Below are 17,143 nucleotides of genomic sequence, written 5' to 3' on the forward strand. Positions count from 1 at the left end.
CAAAGTCATCTGGAGTCTTACTTTAGCGCACTTGTACTCTTCGGTGAGGCTCGTGATAGGCAGTTCCAGGACCCCTTTGCCATAGAGGCTGATGTTAGTCATACAGCGTGGGACACCGAGCCATTTCTTCACGTATGAAGTCATGGTTCGCTCCATCTTCTCCACAGTTTTTATTGGGAGCTCGTAGATAGTGAGTGGCCACATTACCCGAGGAAAAAGTCCAAATTGCAGGCACCAGAGCTTAAGCTTCCCTGGCAGTAGGGTTTTATTGATGTTTTCCAGACTGTTGATGTCCTGCCTTACCTGCTGCACTTGGTCTTTGTCCTTGAGGCTTGCGTTGTACCATCTGCCCAGGCTTTTGACAGGTTGCTCAAACACTGTTGGTATTGGTTCGTCACCAATGTAGAACTTCATGTTTTTTAGCTGTCCCTTGACTATTGAAATGCTTCGTGACTTGTTCGGCTTGATTTTCATCCGGGCCCACTTTATGTTCTCCTGCAGTTTACCAAGTAACCGCCTGGTACATGCTGCAGTAGTGGTCAGAGTGGTCATGTCGTCCATGTATGCTCGGATAGTTCTTAGCTCGCTCACTCCCCACCACCCATCTTGAGGCCCTGATGATGACCTCCATTGCCATTATGAAGGCCAGGGGTGCAAGAGTGTAAGAGTGCAATGTTTTAAAGCTCACGTTCTCTTTTCTATATTATGTGTTGCTTTTAAGCGGTTACAGACTCGGTTTATTTTAAACGTTTATCGCAGCCTTCAGGACGAACTGAAACAAATCATAACTGTCTTTGTACGACTGACAGACTGACTTAATTAAAAGCCCAGGGCATACTCTATAAAGTACAGTAGTACTCAAATGGATTGCATTAATGGTGCTTGAGTTAGAGATCTCGGACATGTGTCCCCACAGGTGACAAAAATGAATTGCTTGGTCTCGGGAGGATATGTTAATTAAAGCTCATAATGTCACTCATTACAGTTTGCTGTTGTTATACACCAGGGCTGCCCAGTACGTCGACCACGATCTACCAGTCGATCGCACAGTGCATATTGGTACATTGCACCGTCAGCGTGATTGACATGAAATGTGGTCTCTGTTTTTGTAATTTGCGGTTTGCCTCCACCTAGTGGACATTTTGAGAAATGCAATTTATTACAGGTTAGAACATAACATTAAAACCACCTCCTTGTTTCTACACTCACTGTCTATTTTATCAGCTCCACTCACCATATAGGAGCACCTTGAATTTCTACAATTATTGACAGGACCACCACAGAGCAGGTATTATTTAGGTGGTGGATCATTCTCAGCACTGCAGAGACACTGACATGGTGGTGGTGTGTTAGTGTGTGTTGTGCTGGTATGAGTGGATCAGACACAGCAGCGCTGCTGGAGTTTTTAAATACCGTGTCCACTCACTGTCCACTCTATTAGACACTCCTACCTAGTTGGTCCACCTTGTAGAGACAGTCAGAGACGATCGTTCATCTATTGCTGCTGTTTGAGTTGGTCATCTTCTAGACCTTCATCAGTGGTCATAGGACACTTCCCACAGGGCGCTGTTGGCTGGATGTTTTTGGTTGGTGGACTATTCTCAGTCCAGCAGTGACAATGAGGTGTTTAAAAACCTGCAGCGCTGCTATGTCTTATCAACTCATACCAGCACAACACATTAAGACACCACCACCATGTCAGTGTCACTGCAGTGTTGAGAATGATCCACCACCCAAATAATACCTGCTCTGTAGTGGTCCTGGGAGAGTCCTGACCATTGAAGAACAGCATAAATAAGGGGATAAAAAAGCATGTAGAGAAACAGATGGATTACAGTCAGTAATTGTAGAACTACAAAGTGCTTCTATATGGTGGAGCTGATAAAATGGACAGTGAGTGTAGAAACAAGGAGGTGGTTTTAATGTTATGATCGGTGTATACTCACCATGTATGCGTGGCTTTCCTCCGGGTATGAAAACGTGCCAGTAGGTGTAATTGCTGCTCTAAATTGCACCTGTATGTGTGAGTGAGTGGATAAATTAGTGTGTGATGCTTTGCGGTGGTTTGACGCGCCCTGTCCAGGGTGTATTTTTGTCTCGAGCCCGGTGTTTGTGACACTGGACTAACGCTTGCCCTGTAACGCTTGACCTGTAGGGAATACAACTGATGTATGTAGCACTAAGAACTAAGAACATACAGGCAAATGAAGCACATTTAAAAAAAGCTTTAAAGCATTCTTGAAAAATGATGAGGCCAACCTTTTTAAAAAGTAGATCCCGATGACCTGTTGACTGAAATAGTAGATCCCAAGCCACAGAAGTGTGGGCACCAGTTTTACATTGGCTACGTTTTAACAAGACGTACCAAGAATGGCCTGTAGATGGCGCACTGTGGTCGTTTTTAAAAGCAAGCTATGGCCAATTATGCCACCGAACTTAAATATGTACAATACTTTATAATGTATCAATTGTAACAGTATCAAATAATAAAACATTATAAAAAATTATAAGTTTATGCGTTTCTGTCAAAACAAAACAAAAAAGGTATGTAAACAAAACTGAGCGTAAATAGGGCATTACTGACATTGTACTGACAATCTTTACAGATTGCAAAATGATCATAATGTTTGTGTACTGGAGAATGTGGGCATCGATCTTACTACCTCTCGCATGCTAAGCGAGCGCTCTACCATTTGAGCTAATTCCCCTTACACAAAACTTTCCTTTACCCTTTGTAAATTGTAATGTACTAACAGAGTGTTAATGCTGCATTATAAAGTGAGGGTGCAACATGTTTAAGCTCACGTACTCTTTTCTATATTATGCGTTGCTTTTCATTAAAATGTTATGTGCATTTATATGTGGCAAAATAAAAAAATCCATAAAAATCAAATTGAGTTAGCAAAGAACCTTAAATTATACTAAATGGTTCTTCAAGTAGAAACAGTTCTACCAAGAACACCTAAAAGAACCCTTAAGAAACACTTCTTAGTGCTACATACATCAGTTGTATTCCCTACAGGTCAGCATGCGATGAAACTTTGCTCGAAACAGACATCGTTTTACTTTCTAACTGTATTCATATTATGTCATCTAGTGGACAATTGAATAGCTTACAACCAGCACAAACAGGGTTTGAGTTCTTAATGAATAATAATTAATCTTAATAAATAATCCAGTCAGTTAAAAACCCAACAAGAAGGCTGTACCTAATACACTCAGACTAGAGAAAACACACCCTAACATGCTAGTGCTGTTACAGTGCTAAGAATGGTCCACCCAAAAACATTATTTGGTCAGTTGGAGATCTCATATGGGGCTCCCTTTCTATTGATTTTTGGTTTACAGCCTAGTGACAAAGTGTACAGTGCAGCAGATGGGTTACAGTCAGTACATTTACAATACATAATAATGTGAAAAGATTAAGCAGTTTATGGGTTCGAATCCCACTTCTGACAGCTCATGATTTAAACAAATCTACTTCTTTAGAGGACACAGCCATCAGGGAATACAGTTTTCATCAAAGGGTGAACATGGTCTGCAACAATGCTGAGGTAGGTGGTACGTGTCAAAGTAACATCCACATGGATGCCAGGACCCAGGCTTTTGATCACTGAAAATGTGAGAAACTGAATCATGTATTCATCCTGATCTTGCTCTGTTTATTGTTGCAGCTCTGCTGGAGGGTTATTTTTTTGGTGTTTGTGGTGGTGGTGGTGGGGTCTTTGTTCCCATTTTGGTTTATTTGATGTACTTTACATCCATTTAAATATGTACTTAAATACTTAAATATCCATTTAAGTATGTTTATTCAGCGTCCATTTACATTGTTACAGCAGTATTTTACGACAAAAATGGAAATGTTCACATTATTGAAATGGATGTAAAGTACATCATATACTAAATAAACCAAAATGGGAACAAAGGCCCCACCATCACCACCACCACCACCACCACAAACACCAAGAAAATAACCCTCCAGCAGAGCTGCAACAAGAACAGGACAATCTCCTACAGGTCCAACAAAATAAAATAAAAAATGCACTTCAAAAAAGACCTCACATTGTTCGTCCTAAAGGCTAAGATCAACTTTTTAAATAAACTGAGTCTGTGATGGTTTAAAAACAACGCGTAATACAGAAAACAGTACGTGAGCTTAAACACGTTGCACCCTCGTTTTATAATGCAGCATCAACGCTCTGTTAGTACATTACAATTTACAAATCATAAAGGAAGGTTCTGTGTAAGGGAAATTAGCTCCAATGGTAGAGCGCTCGTTTAGCATGCGAGAGGTAGTGGGATCGATGCCCACATTCTCCAATGCCGAAACATTATGATCACTTAAAGGCAACACATAATATAAAAGTCGTTGCTCACTGAAACGCTGCATCAAACATTAGGTCAGTCTGTAAGTTTTACAGTGACAGTTATGCTCTATTTTTACTCAAATCGTTTGGTTTAAAGACCTTTTTTGACTTGTTTAAATTGACAAATGTAGCGCCCCCTAGCACACCTGGCTGTATTTGGAAAGCGCTCCCTGACTTCTTTTATGTTTAAGAAATCTCTTTCTTTGTGGTAATGTAAGGATTTAAAAGGGCCACTACTTATCAGTACTTACGATTATTTTATATTTAAGCTATACTCTTATTTAAACCGAAAAAACTATTTACAGTAGCTGTATTAACATTATCCCTGACTCACATACCAAACTTGTACACATTAATAATACTTAAACAAATTAACTATTTACTCATTTACACAATCATTAATATGCATTTCAAACCCCAATATATTTTACAAAAATGTCATAATACAGATTCACTAAAATTACCATCAGTAATATTCAAAATATTATCAATCCCTCCTAAGTTAGGTAAATAACAAACTAAAAAAAGGGTACCCAAAATTACCGTTGCAGGCCTGATCCAACCTAATAGTCCCAATCAGCACAGATCACGAAGTATATTTGGTCGGTTGTGGTGGAGCTGTCCACGTTCTTTGTTTACATGGATGAAACAGAAAAAATCCACCAGTCTTTTTCCTTTTGATCTTGGATGAAACAATCAGAGTTTATCCGATGCTTTTAATCCACTATCATCACAGTTGCTGAGGAAGCGTACTGCCTTCAATGTCCATGCGCGTAAACTCAAGAGACGAAGTTCACGGCTGATACAGCATAAACAATGTCACTAATCGACTGCAAGATGTTAATATAAGACTCACTGTCCGTTTGTCTTAACGCATCAAGAGAGATAAATCTTAAACAGGTGTTTTACCCGCTTACATGACACTTTTTTCTTCTTTTCCACCCACTTTCTCCCGCTCTTTTCCCGACCTGTGACAGTTCATGCTGATTGGCTTAAAAATAAATCAAGGGAGGGCTATACATACACTTTACTTTAAACAGCATAAAACAACCAGAACATTATTTACAGAACAAATAAGAACAACTTATTTACTAGTTATAAATTAACATAAACAAAATATTAGTTATGCCCAAATTTTAATTGGGCTACACAAACACACAATAACTTATAATTCTCCAATTTTGAAATGTCTCGGAGTTTTATCTGAAATGACTTTTTGTTAAAGTAGCGGTACGTGACTTTTTAATGGTTTTTCTTCTGGTGAAACTGCTTCATAGAAGATGAACAGCTGAAACTCACGACATTCCCTTTAAAATGCAGCATCAACCCTTAAGTCAGTCTATCAGTGGTACAAAGACAGTTTTGATTGTGTTTAGATCGTCCTAAAGGCTGCGATAAATAGAGTCTGTGATGGTTTAAAAGCAAGGTATAATACAGAAAAGAGTATGTGAGCTTAAACACGTTGCACCCTCACTTTATAATGCAGCATCAACGCTCTGATAGTACATTACAATTTACAAAAGGCTAAAGGGGGTTTTAAAGGTGCTTTAAAGGTGAAGGCTGTTGCTGTTTACACACAAAGAAAAACATCTCTGGAGGAGAATTTTGCACGATTGTTTTCCAGTCATTAAAATGTAATGTGCATTTATATGTGGCAAGAGAAAAAAAAATCCATAAAAATCAAATTGAGTTAGCAAAGAACCTTGAATTCTACTAAAGGGTTCTTCAAGTAGCAACAGTTCTACCAAGAACACAAAAAGAACCCTTAAGAAACACTTCTTAGTGCTACATACATCAGTTGTATTCTAGAGGTCAGCATGCGATGAAACTGTGATAGAAACAGACATCGTTTTACTTTATACCACAGTTAGTTCCGACCTTACAATCTGATTGGTTGAGAAGCGTTCTAACCGTGCTGATATTCGTGATAACAGCACAGCCTTTTCACACCACAACTGTATTACTCCGCTGACGCGTTGCCAGTAACGACAAGCTTCATGCACACAAACGCGCACGCAGGCAACACAGACCTTTTTCCCGATCGTAGTGTTAAACTTTATATTCGTTGTGGAACTACTTTTTGGCGGAAGGTATTGTCAATATTAAAGCATATTTATTATGAAATTCAGGGCTTCTTTGATTTATTTTCTTTCTTTATTTTGTAAAAACTGTTGTATAAAAGCAATAGAACACTTGAGGTCATGTGTTATCGCGAATAACATCACGGCTGCGACCGAATCACAGCCGTGATGTTATTCACGATAACACACTCCCTCTCGTGTTCTATTGCTAGATTCTAACGCAATATTAACTGTATTCATATTATTCCATCTAATGGAGGATTGAATAGCCTACAACAAGCACAAACAGGGTTTGAGTTCTTAATAAATAATCCAGTCAGTTAAAAACCCAAAAAGAAGGCTGTACCTAATACACTCATACCAGAGAAAACACACCCTAACATGCTAGTGCCGTTACAGTGCTAATAATGGTCCACCCAAAAACATTATTTGGTCAGTTGGAGGGCTCATATGGGGCTCCCTTTCTATTGATATATGGTTTACAGCCTAGTGACAAAGTGTACAGTGCAGCAAATGGGTTACATTCAGTAAATTTACCATACATAATGATGTGAAAAGATTAAGCAGTTCGTACAAATGGTGGTGTCGATGGTACCCAAGCTAGTCAGGATGAGGTCTAAAACGCTAAGTTCAGGTCACAGTGTCCCATGAGGCGTGGGTTTGAATCCCACTTCTGACTGCTAGTGCTTTATACAAATTTATGTCTTTAACCCTCTAACATACATAACAATGTGAAAAGATTCAGCACTTTGTACAAATCTTTGGCCATGTGGGGGTGTTGTTGGTAATTGGCATAAGGACCTCGCAAGCATGTCAGGATGGCCGAGCGGTCTAAGGCGCTGCATTCAGGTCACAGTCTCCCCTGGAGGAGTGGGTTCGAATCCCACTTCTGACATCTCAAGCTTTATACAAAGTTACTTCTTTAGAGTCAACAGCCATCAGGGAATACAGTTTGCATGAAAGGGTGTACATGGTCTGCAACAATGCTGAGGTAGGTGGTACGTGTCAAAGTAACATCCACATGGATGCCAGGACCTTGGTTTTTGATCTCTAAAAATTTGAGAAATTTAAACATGTATTCATCCTGATCATAAAGTATGTTTATTCAGCGTCTATTTACATTGTTACAGCAGTATTTTACAATTGAAATGTTCACATTATTTAAATGTATGTAAAGTACATTGTATACTAGCTGTTTACTTTTTTCCCTAAGTAAAAACTGTCATTACCTCAACATGTCATTACCAACACATAACTTCTTGTGATGGTAAAGACACTTACTGATGGTAATAACAGGTTTTTAGCTTCACCATCACTATCTTATTAACTCTTTAATAATTAAAGCTAATTAAAGCTAAATAAGCATAATGGTTTTATTATACAAGGAAACATTAATTTTCACTGATTAGTCAATATGGCCCACAAGATATCAGCAGAGATCCAGTAAAATATCAGTAATTACATGAAAAAGAAAAGTTAAGCTTAAAGTAATATCACAACCTTCAAAATGGGAACAAGGGAGCATCGTAAGGGGAATTAGCTCAAATGGTAGAGCGCTCGCTTAGCATGTGAGAGGTAGCGGGATCGATGCCCGCATTCTCCAGTGCAGATACATTATGATTATTTAAGGGTATCATGTAATATGAAACTCGTTGCGGCATCGCTTAATGAAACGCAGCATCAAAAATTATGATCAGGATTTAAGTGAGTCTTTAAGGCAACAAAAAATATGTGGGTATTAATATCTAAAACTCAGTGCATTATTAGGCTACACATGAATATAGATTTAAACTGTCCTCTATTTACTACAGTCTGTTTGAAACAACTAGTTGGTGTGGAGAACATGTTACACACACAGAGCGCTATTATTTCAAGCTTATCAAGTACATGATATTTCACTTAATAACATCTCACAAAGTACAAATTCTTCAACTTTCTAATTAAACCATGTAGTACGGGACATTTCCGCTTACCTAATGCAGTAAGAAACAACATGCCCAAACAGGGACTTGAACCCTGGACCCTCAGATTAAAAGTCTGATGCTCTACCGACTGAGCTACCCGGGCTCTGCAAGTTTCTTTAACCCTCACAAGGACGTGACTTGAATTACAAATTTTAACATACGTTGTCCTGTAGAACAGTTCCAGCAAGAACACCAAAAAAAACCCTTAAGAAACACTTCTTAGTACTACATACATTAGTTGCATTCCACACAGGTCAGCATGCGACATCGTTTTACTTTCTAACTGTATTCATATTATGCCATCTATATTACGGTGGCCCGCTGAGTTAAAACACAATAACATTTACAAAACAAACAAAAGCTGACAACACAACAACAATAAGGAAAAACGCGAATATATTAAGAGACAACACAAATTCTTTAAGGTGGAACGCAATTACATTAAGGGAGAACACAACGAAATTAAGGAAACACGAATACACACTACACTACATCTAGTGGTCGATTGAATAGCCTACAACCAGCACAAACAGGGTTTGAGTTATTAACAAATAATCCAGTCAGGTAAAAACCCAACAAGAAGGCTGTACCTAATACACTCATACCAGAGACAACACACCCTAACATGCTAGTGCCGTACAGTGCTAACAATGGTCCACCCAAAAACATTATTTGGTCAGTTGGAGATCTCATATGGGGCTCCCTTTCGATTCATATATGATTTACAACCTAGTGACAAAGTGTACAGTGCAGCAAATGGGTTACAGTCAGTAAATTTACCATACATAATAATGTGAAAAGATTAAGCAGTTCGTACAAATGGTGGTGTCGATGGTACCCAAGCTAGTCAGGATGAGGTCTAAAACGCTAAGTTCAGGTCACAGTGTCCCATGAGGCGTGGGTTTGAATCCCACTTCTGACTGCTAGTGCTTCATACAAATTTATGTCTTTAACCCTCTAACATACATAATAATGTGAAAAGATTCAGCACTTTGTACAAATCTTTGGCCATGTGGGGGTGTTGTTGGTAATTGGCATTAGGCCCTCGCAAGCATGTCAGGATGGCCGAGCGGTCTAAGGCGCTGCGTTCAGGTCGCAGTCTCCCCTGGAGGCGTGGGTTCGAATCCCACTTCTGACATCTCATGCTTTATGCAAGTTTACTTCTTCAGAGGACACAGCCATCAGGGAATACAGTTTGCATTAACTGGGTGTACATGGTCTGCAACAATGCTGAGGTAGGTGGTACGTGTCAAAGTAACATCCGCATGGATGCCAGGATCCAGGCTTTTGATCTCTATAAGTGTGAGAAATTTAAACATGTATTCATCCTGATCATAAAGTATGTTTATTCAGCGTCTATTTACATTGTTACAGCAGTATTTTACAATTGAAATGTTCACATTATTTAAATGTATGTAAAGTACATTGTATACTAGCTGTTTACTTTTTTCCTAAGTAAAAACTGTCATTACCTCAACATGTCATTACCAACACATATCTTGTTGTGATGGTAAAAACACTTAGTGATGGTAATTACAGGTTTTTAGTTTCACCATCACTATCTTATTAACTATTTAATAATTAAAGCTAATTAAAGCTAAATAAGCATAATGGTTTTATTATACAAGGAAACATTAATTTTCACTGATTAGTCAATATGGCCCACAAGATATCAGCAGAGATCCAAAAAAATATCAGTAATTACATGAAAAAGAAAAGGTAAGTTTAAAGTAATATCACAACCTTCAAAATGTGAACAAGGGAGCATCGTAAGGGGAATTAGCTCAAATGGTAGAGCGCTCGCTTAGCATGTGAGAGGTAGCGGGATCGATGCCCGCATTCTCCAGTGCAGATACATTATGATTATTTAAGGGTATCATGTAATATGAAACTCGTTGCGGCATCGCTTAATCGCAGCTTCAAAAATTAGATCAGGATTTAAGTGAGTCTTTAAGGCAACAAAAAATATGTGGGTATTAATATCTAAAACTCAGCGCATTATTAGGCTACACATAAATTTACATTTTCAGCAGACGCTTTTATCCAAAGCAACTTACACAATGAGCAATTGAGGGTTAAGGGCCTTGCTCAGGGACTCAACAGTAGCAACTTGGTGGTGGTGGGGCTTGAACCGGCAACCTTCTGTTTACTAGTCCAGTACCTTAACCACTGAGCTATCACTGGCCCAGTGATAAATATAAATATAGATAAATATATAAATATAAATATAGATTTAACCTGTCCTCTATTTACTACAGTCTGTTTGAAACAACTAGTTGGTGTGGAGAACATGTTACACACACAGAGTGCTATTATTTCAAGCTCATCAAGTACATGATATTTCACTTAATAACATCTCACAAAGTACAAATTCTTGAACTTTCTAATTAAACCATGTTGTACGGGACATTACCGCTCACCTAATGCAGTAATAAACAACTCGCCCAAAGAGGGACTTGAACCCTGGACCCTCAGATTAAAAGTCTGATGCTCTACCGACTGAGCTATTCAGGCTTGCTTTATATAAATATATATATATATATATATATATATTATATAAATATGTAGGTATTAATATCTAAAACTCAGTGCATTATTAGGCTGCACATAAATATAGATTTAAACGGTCCTCTATTTACCACAGTCTGTTTAAAACAACTAGTTGGTGTGGAGAACATGTTACACATGCAGTGTGCAATTATTTCAAGCTTATCAAGTACATGCTATTTTACTTAGAAATATCTCACAAACTACAAATTCTTCATCATTCTAAACAAACCATGTAGTACGGGACATTACCGCTCACCTAATGCAGTAAGAAACAACTTGCCAGAACAGGGACTTGAACCCTGGACCCTCAGATTAAAAGTCTGATGCTCTACCGACTGAGCTATCACAAGTGTGGCGACTGCACTTGCAACCTCTTTGACTTCTATTGGAAAATGCATGTAGAAATTGCGTACGTAGTTGCTCGTTTCGATCAGCACCTTACCCAGTGGTAGCGTGGCCGAGCGGTCTAAGGCGCTGGATTAAGGCTCCAGTCTCTTCAGAGGCGTGGGTTCAAATCCCACCGCTGCCAACTCAGGCTTTTCAACGCCGGCTCCATGTTTACCCACCCAATGCAACGTATACTCAATCACAATCCCAAGTGTGGCACACGCGATTGGCCCTTTTCGACCCACAACCTTTCTTAACTTTTTTTTTTATGTAACATGAAACAGTTCGACCGCACTGTGCACACAAACCTTAACTTGGTGTACCTTTGTATCGTTGCTGTTATCTCTAGCATCACTCCGACTACATGCAACTATGATATAATAGGAAGCATAATAAAAAAAAAAACTTGTACTCACCCAATAACTGTGTTTATACCTAAAATGAAACGCAGACACTGTGAAAACAGCATACGTTCTAAAGCCAATGAGCTTTTAAACAAGCTCAAACACACCGATGCACCACAGAGTCTTAAATTAAGCATACAGCACGATGGTTTAGCAGAAGAAATGTTGTAAGAAAGGAAGCCCTTAAATACTGACCGTCTTGTTGCTCTGCTTGCAAGCTTACTGTAACAAAAGAACGGTCGTGTATCTGATGGGTTAAGATTAGTCGCTACTCCAACAGTTCTTCGCTGTGGCTGGTTAAATGCTGGAAATTACCACTTACCTAATGCAGTAGGAACCAACTCACTCAAACAGGGACTTGAACCCTGGACCCTCAGATTAAAAGTCTGATGCTCTACCGACTGAGCTATCCAGGCTCTGCAACCTGCTTTCATCCCCACAAGCATGTGACTTAAATTACAAACTTTAACATATGTTGTCCTGTAGAACTTCAATTAATATAAAATGTTTTTATTTCTGTTTCGGCTCTCTTGAAGGTGATTATATAAAGTTTTAGGTGAAGTATGTTGCTGCTTACACCAGTGGCGGAGCCAGACAATTTTCATAGGGGTGGCCAGACTGAGACCATTGCTCACACAGGGGTGGCACAGAAACTGTCTGAAACCTTTTTTTTATGTGGCAAGTTGCTGTGGATCTAGTAGTGTTTTGGTCACTCACTCATTTACCTATACAGGCAGTGAGTGTCATGTAGAATTACATCAAGCCTAGCATAAAAAAAAAAAAGCCCAATTTAGAGGAAAACCGCCCAATCTGGCAACACTCAGGGCTCTAGACTAACTTTTTGCACTGGTTGCACTGGTGTGCCTAACTTTTTTTTTTAGGTGCACCAGCACAAAAGTTAGGTGCACCCAAATTTTCAACCGCATCGCATTTTACAGGTTCACTTTTTTTAATACTGACTTTGATTGATATTGATTAACTAACAATCTGGTCAACATAAAGTTCTTTATTTGAAGCACAATTCTACACGAAAGGTAACTTACTGAAAAAGTGTTGGTAATTAAAGTGCTTCACTAAGCTGAAATTTAAACTCAAGATAAATTAAATTAAAAGAAAATCTCAATTAAAAGTTCAAGTGTTTTAAGGGCTTCAAACTGAACATCTCATTTAATGATAAGAATATTACATATAATTAATGCAGTAACGAGACGCATATTATTGACATAGGCTACATGACATGACATTATTACATATTGAGTCAGTTTGTCGCTGATATTTTTAAAGTGCCTTAAAGAAAAGATGAACTGTGTGATGTGACGCGGTAAAAGTAACCCGGACAGAACGAACAACGTTTAACGTGAAATATAAACACCACACGTGAAGTAAATCCAGTTAAACACAGATACATGTGGAGCTGTTAGACTGGGTTTGATGGTTATTTCACACAGATGTTTGTTTGTATCATGGAACTTTAATGATGTTTTATCTCTCAAGTCGAGCGCTGAGCAAATCGGTTATTTAGGTCGAGAGTCGCGGTGAAAGCGAAGCGCAAAACTCTTCTCACGTCAGTGAACTAAAGAAAACAACAACTGAGACAAACACGTCACGTCTTCTTATCACCGATATTTGATTGATGTTTTTACATTAAAACAAACATCTGTAACAGCAGCACAGATGCTCACACATATTCTACACACTCCGTCATGATATTTCGCTGTGTAACGCCCGCCGGTGATGACGCTGGTCCCGCCCTTCACTATCTCTGATTGGTTTAGATTTATAGATATGATTAGATATGGGCCTAATGTGTGTCTGTTGGTGCACCGGAGACTTTCAGAGTCACAGAGACTTTTTTTTCCCCTCGAACGGCTGGTCGCAGATTGACTGTGGATGCTCGTTCACTCACAGCTGTTGAACTCATTTAGCCACTAATATCCACCGTGTTGTAGGTATTATAGTGTAATCAGAGCGGTAACTGTGGCGTACGTCATCATGCACTTACGTATGCATATCGATCGAATTTGTTTAAAAATCATATCACCGTTATTGAAACATTTTCTATCACGATATACAGTATATCGATATCGAACTATTGTCCAGCACTAGATATTCCCTTGCAATACTTTATCATTTGGCTGCCAACTTGTGTGTAATGATGAGACTCATTTGAACCCCAGAACATGCTAGTGTGAATGCATGGAAAACTAATTTTAATTTTCTTTTAACAATATGATACAGACTGACCAACACTATTAAGCCAAATCAGCATTGAAAATAGACTTTACTTTTAATATCCTTCTACAATGCTGGAGCTTCTTAAAACGGAATATATTCTTTTAAATAGAAGTGTTATTTAACTGCGATTAAATTGTTTTCCAACAAAATCCGCCCAATTAGGCGGATAACCGCCCAATCTGGCAACACTTGAACGCGCAGAGCCAGCTGGCGCCTTTACTCGTAGCTCGCCACAAATACTACTAAATAGTAATAGTAGTACTAGTAGTACTAAGTAGTACTACATCTGTAATTGTGTTGGTGGTTGACATTTATGTCGAGTGTATTACTGCACTGTTTTGGTGGAGAACTACTTCTTTGAGGTGCGCTGTTGAATTGCGTCCCTGTGAGAACACCTGCGTGCAGAAATGCTTCCGCAAAAAAAGTTGCCGGCAAAGCGGTGATGGGGGGGCCGGAGGGGTGGCCGAAGATTCATTTATGGTGGCCATGGCCACCACTATCCACCCCCTCTTACACACACAAAAAAAAACATCTCAGGAGTAGAATTTTGCAGGTAGATTACAAACAGATTCCTTTCTTTCACCTTTTTCCTTTTTTCCTGTATCAATTGCACGATTGTTTTCCAGTCCTTAAATGTTATGTGCATTTATATGTGGCAAGAGAAAAAAATCCATAAAAATCTAATTGAGTTAGCGAAGAACCTTGAATTATACTAAAGAGTTCTTCAAGTAGAAACAGTTCTAGCAAAAACACAAAAAACCCTTAAGACTTCTTAGTCTTAGTTTTTTATTATTTCAAATGCCATTCATAATTTATAATCACTGATTTGTGAGATATCAGCAGTAGTAGATCATGTTTAACTGGTTTAATATTGTTTAAGCGCTGATTATCGGCTGTTTTTCGTGAGTATGTTTGGGCGGTTTACCATGCATTTTGGCGGGCTTTTAAATGCGCAATCTGGCAACCCTGGCTGAAGCGTTCATTCATATTTTGGAGCGATGTATGTTTGTATGCTAGAATATAAATAACATCTTTTACAAACTGCTGTCTATTTACATTGACATTTTCTCTTCTGTCTAAACATTTTTGGAATTGGGTTTGTAAAGATAAGGGATACAGTAGATAATATATTTAATGAGCTGAACTAACCGAGAGAAGCGCTAACGGTGGTGGAAGAGTCTAAAAGGGTTTGGAACATAGTCGTATCATCATAGCAGTACAACACAGTTTTGTCCGTAGCATCCGAAAATATCCAGAAGCTAATATACACAAACCTTTCTTTAAAAAATAAACTTACCTTGTTAATAAAGTATGACCTCAAAATCTAAACAAACACAGTATCCGCTGCTGCAGTCTCTACACAAACTTTGCTGCACTGAAATCGCAAGGACACATTTTATGGATATTACGGTAATGCACTGAAAACGCGTCCTACAGTCATGCAAGCACATACAGCAGTGTGTGAGTTTACACTAATCAACCATAACATTAAAACCACCTCCTTGTTTCTACACTCACTGTCTATTTTATCAGCTCCACTTACCATATAGGAGCACTTTGTAGTTCTACAATTATTGACAGGACCACCACAGAGCAGGTATTATTTGGATGGTGGATCATTCTCAGTACTGCATTGACACTGACATGGTGCTGGTGTGTTAGTGTGTGTTGTGCTGGTATGAGTGGATCAGACACAGCAGCGCTGCTGGAGTTTTTAACTACCGTGTCCACTCACTGTCCACTCTATTAGACACTCCTACCTAGTTGGTCCACCTTGTAGATGTAAAGTCAGAAACGATCGCTCATCTATTGCTGCTGTTTGAGTTGGTCATCTACTAGACCTTCATCAGTGGACATAGGACGCTTCCCACAGGGTGCTGATGGCTGGATGTTTTTGGTTGGTGGACTATTCTCAGTCTAGCAGCGCTGCTGTGTCTTATCCAGTCATACCAGCACAACACACACTAACACACCACCACCTGAATTTCCTGCATAAATCTGTTCCATAAAATATTTTCTGCCTTACTCAGCCCTCTGCTTCCTTGTATAGAAATAGGCTAAAAACCGGGTGTAGTAAGTCCTGCTGTCCACAACAAAGGACATTGGATAAATGTTTTGTTTAGAAAGGGTTAAAATTGCTGTACATTTCTGTAATCTTTATAAACTGAAGTTACGACTCATATTGAACAAAACTGATCTCTTACTTTGCTTATTTCCATGAAATGTAAAATATGATATGACAGCCATTTATAAAAGAAAGTTCATGAGCTGCTTGCCACACACCCACAAATGTGACATTAATAAAAAGCCCAGGATGTACTCTATGAAGTAGAAGTACTTAAATGGATTGCATCAATGGTGCTTGAGTTAGAGATCTCGGACACATGTCAAGTCAAATTTATTTATTTAGCGCTTTTTACAATGAGCATTGTCTCAAAGCAACTTTATCCAGGACCAACAGACCAAAAACCCCTATTGAGCAAGCCGAGGGCGACTGTGGCAAGGAAAAACTCAGGAAGAAACCTTGAGAGAAACCAGACTCAGCAGGGACCCATCCTTCTTGGGTGGCCTGGAGGATACTTTAAATAAAAAGGATTTACACAAATCATACAAACACAAAAGTAAATTGAACTGAAAGTTGTAACTAGCAGAAAAATAATGTGAGTTCTTCATTGTTCAGTCCAGTCTGTGATAAACTCCGTTGTAAGTTCTGGACATTTTTGGTGCAAACACGGCAGGTTTCCATCACATCTAGTAGGAGCAGCAATCGTTAAGAGTAAAATATCAGAGAGTTTTACAGGTTTAGACTCCAGCACCCCTAACTATTACAGCATAACTAGGTTTGCTTGTTTAGTTTGAAAAGACCAATCAAAAGCCTGAGTAAATGAATATGTTTTCAATCTAGACTTGAACATAGAGACTGTGTCCGAGTTCTGACAGCGGATCTCCCTAAGTTTAAAGCAGATGGAAATGTTGTGTTTCAATAAACAATAAAAGTTATCAGGAGCAATTCCTTGGAAAGACTCCAAAGGGGTTACCAAAAGTACAGTTGTTTTACATCAGAGGTGCCCAATACATCGATCATGATCTACCACAGCGATTCTCAACTGGTGGGTCGCGACCCAAAAGTGGGTCGCGGACACGTTCTGGGCGGG

At 38.9% G+C, this 17,143-nt stretch overlaps 3 non-coding genes across 3 annotated transcripts; 2 read left to right on the forward strand and 1 right to left on the reverse strand.

The window, feature by feature from the left end:
• Window positions 1-8,442: 8,442 nt before the first annotated feature.
• On the reverse strand, window positions 8,443-8,515 carry trnak-uuu (transfer RNA lysine (anticodon UUU)). Its single transcript has one exon. It is a non-coding gene; the product is annotated as a tRNA-Lys (tRNA).
• A 952-nt stretch (window positions 8,516-9,467) lies between these two features.
• trnal-cag (transfer RNA leucine (anticodon CAG)) lies at window positions 9,468-9,550 on the forward strand. The gene has a single exon. It is a non-coding gene; the product is annotated as a tRNA-Leu (tRNA).
• A 1,859-nt stretch (window positions 9,551-11,409) lies between these two features.
• trnal-aag (transfer RNA leucine (anticodon AAG)) lies at window positions 11,410-11,491 on the forward strand. Its single transcript has one exon. It is a non-coding gene; the product is annotated as a tRNA-Leu (tRNA).
• Window positions 11,492-17,143: the final 5,652 nt, after the last annotated feature.

The sequence above is a fragment of the Trichomycterus rosablanca genome, chromosome 10, assembly GCF_030014385.1.
Source record: "Trichomycterus rosablanca isolate fTriRos1 chromosome 10, fTriRos1.hap1, whole genome shotgun sequence".
NCBI lineage: Eukaryota > Metazoa > Chordata > Actinopteri > Siluriformes > Trichomycteridae > Trichomycterus > Trichomycterus rosablanca.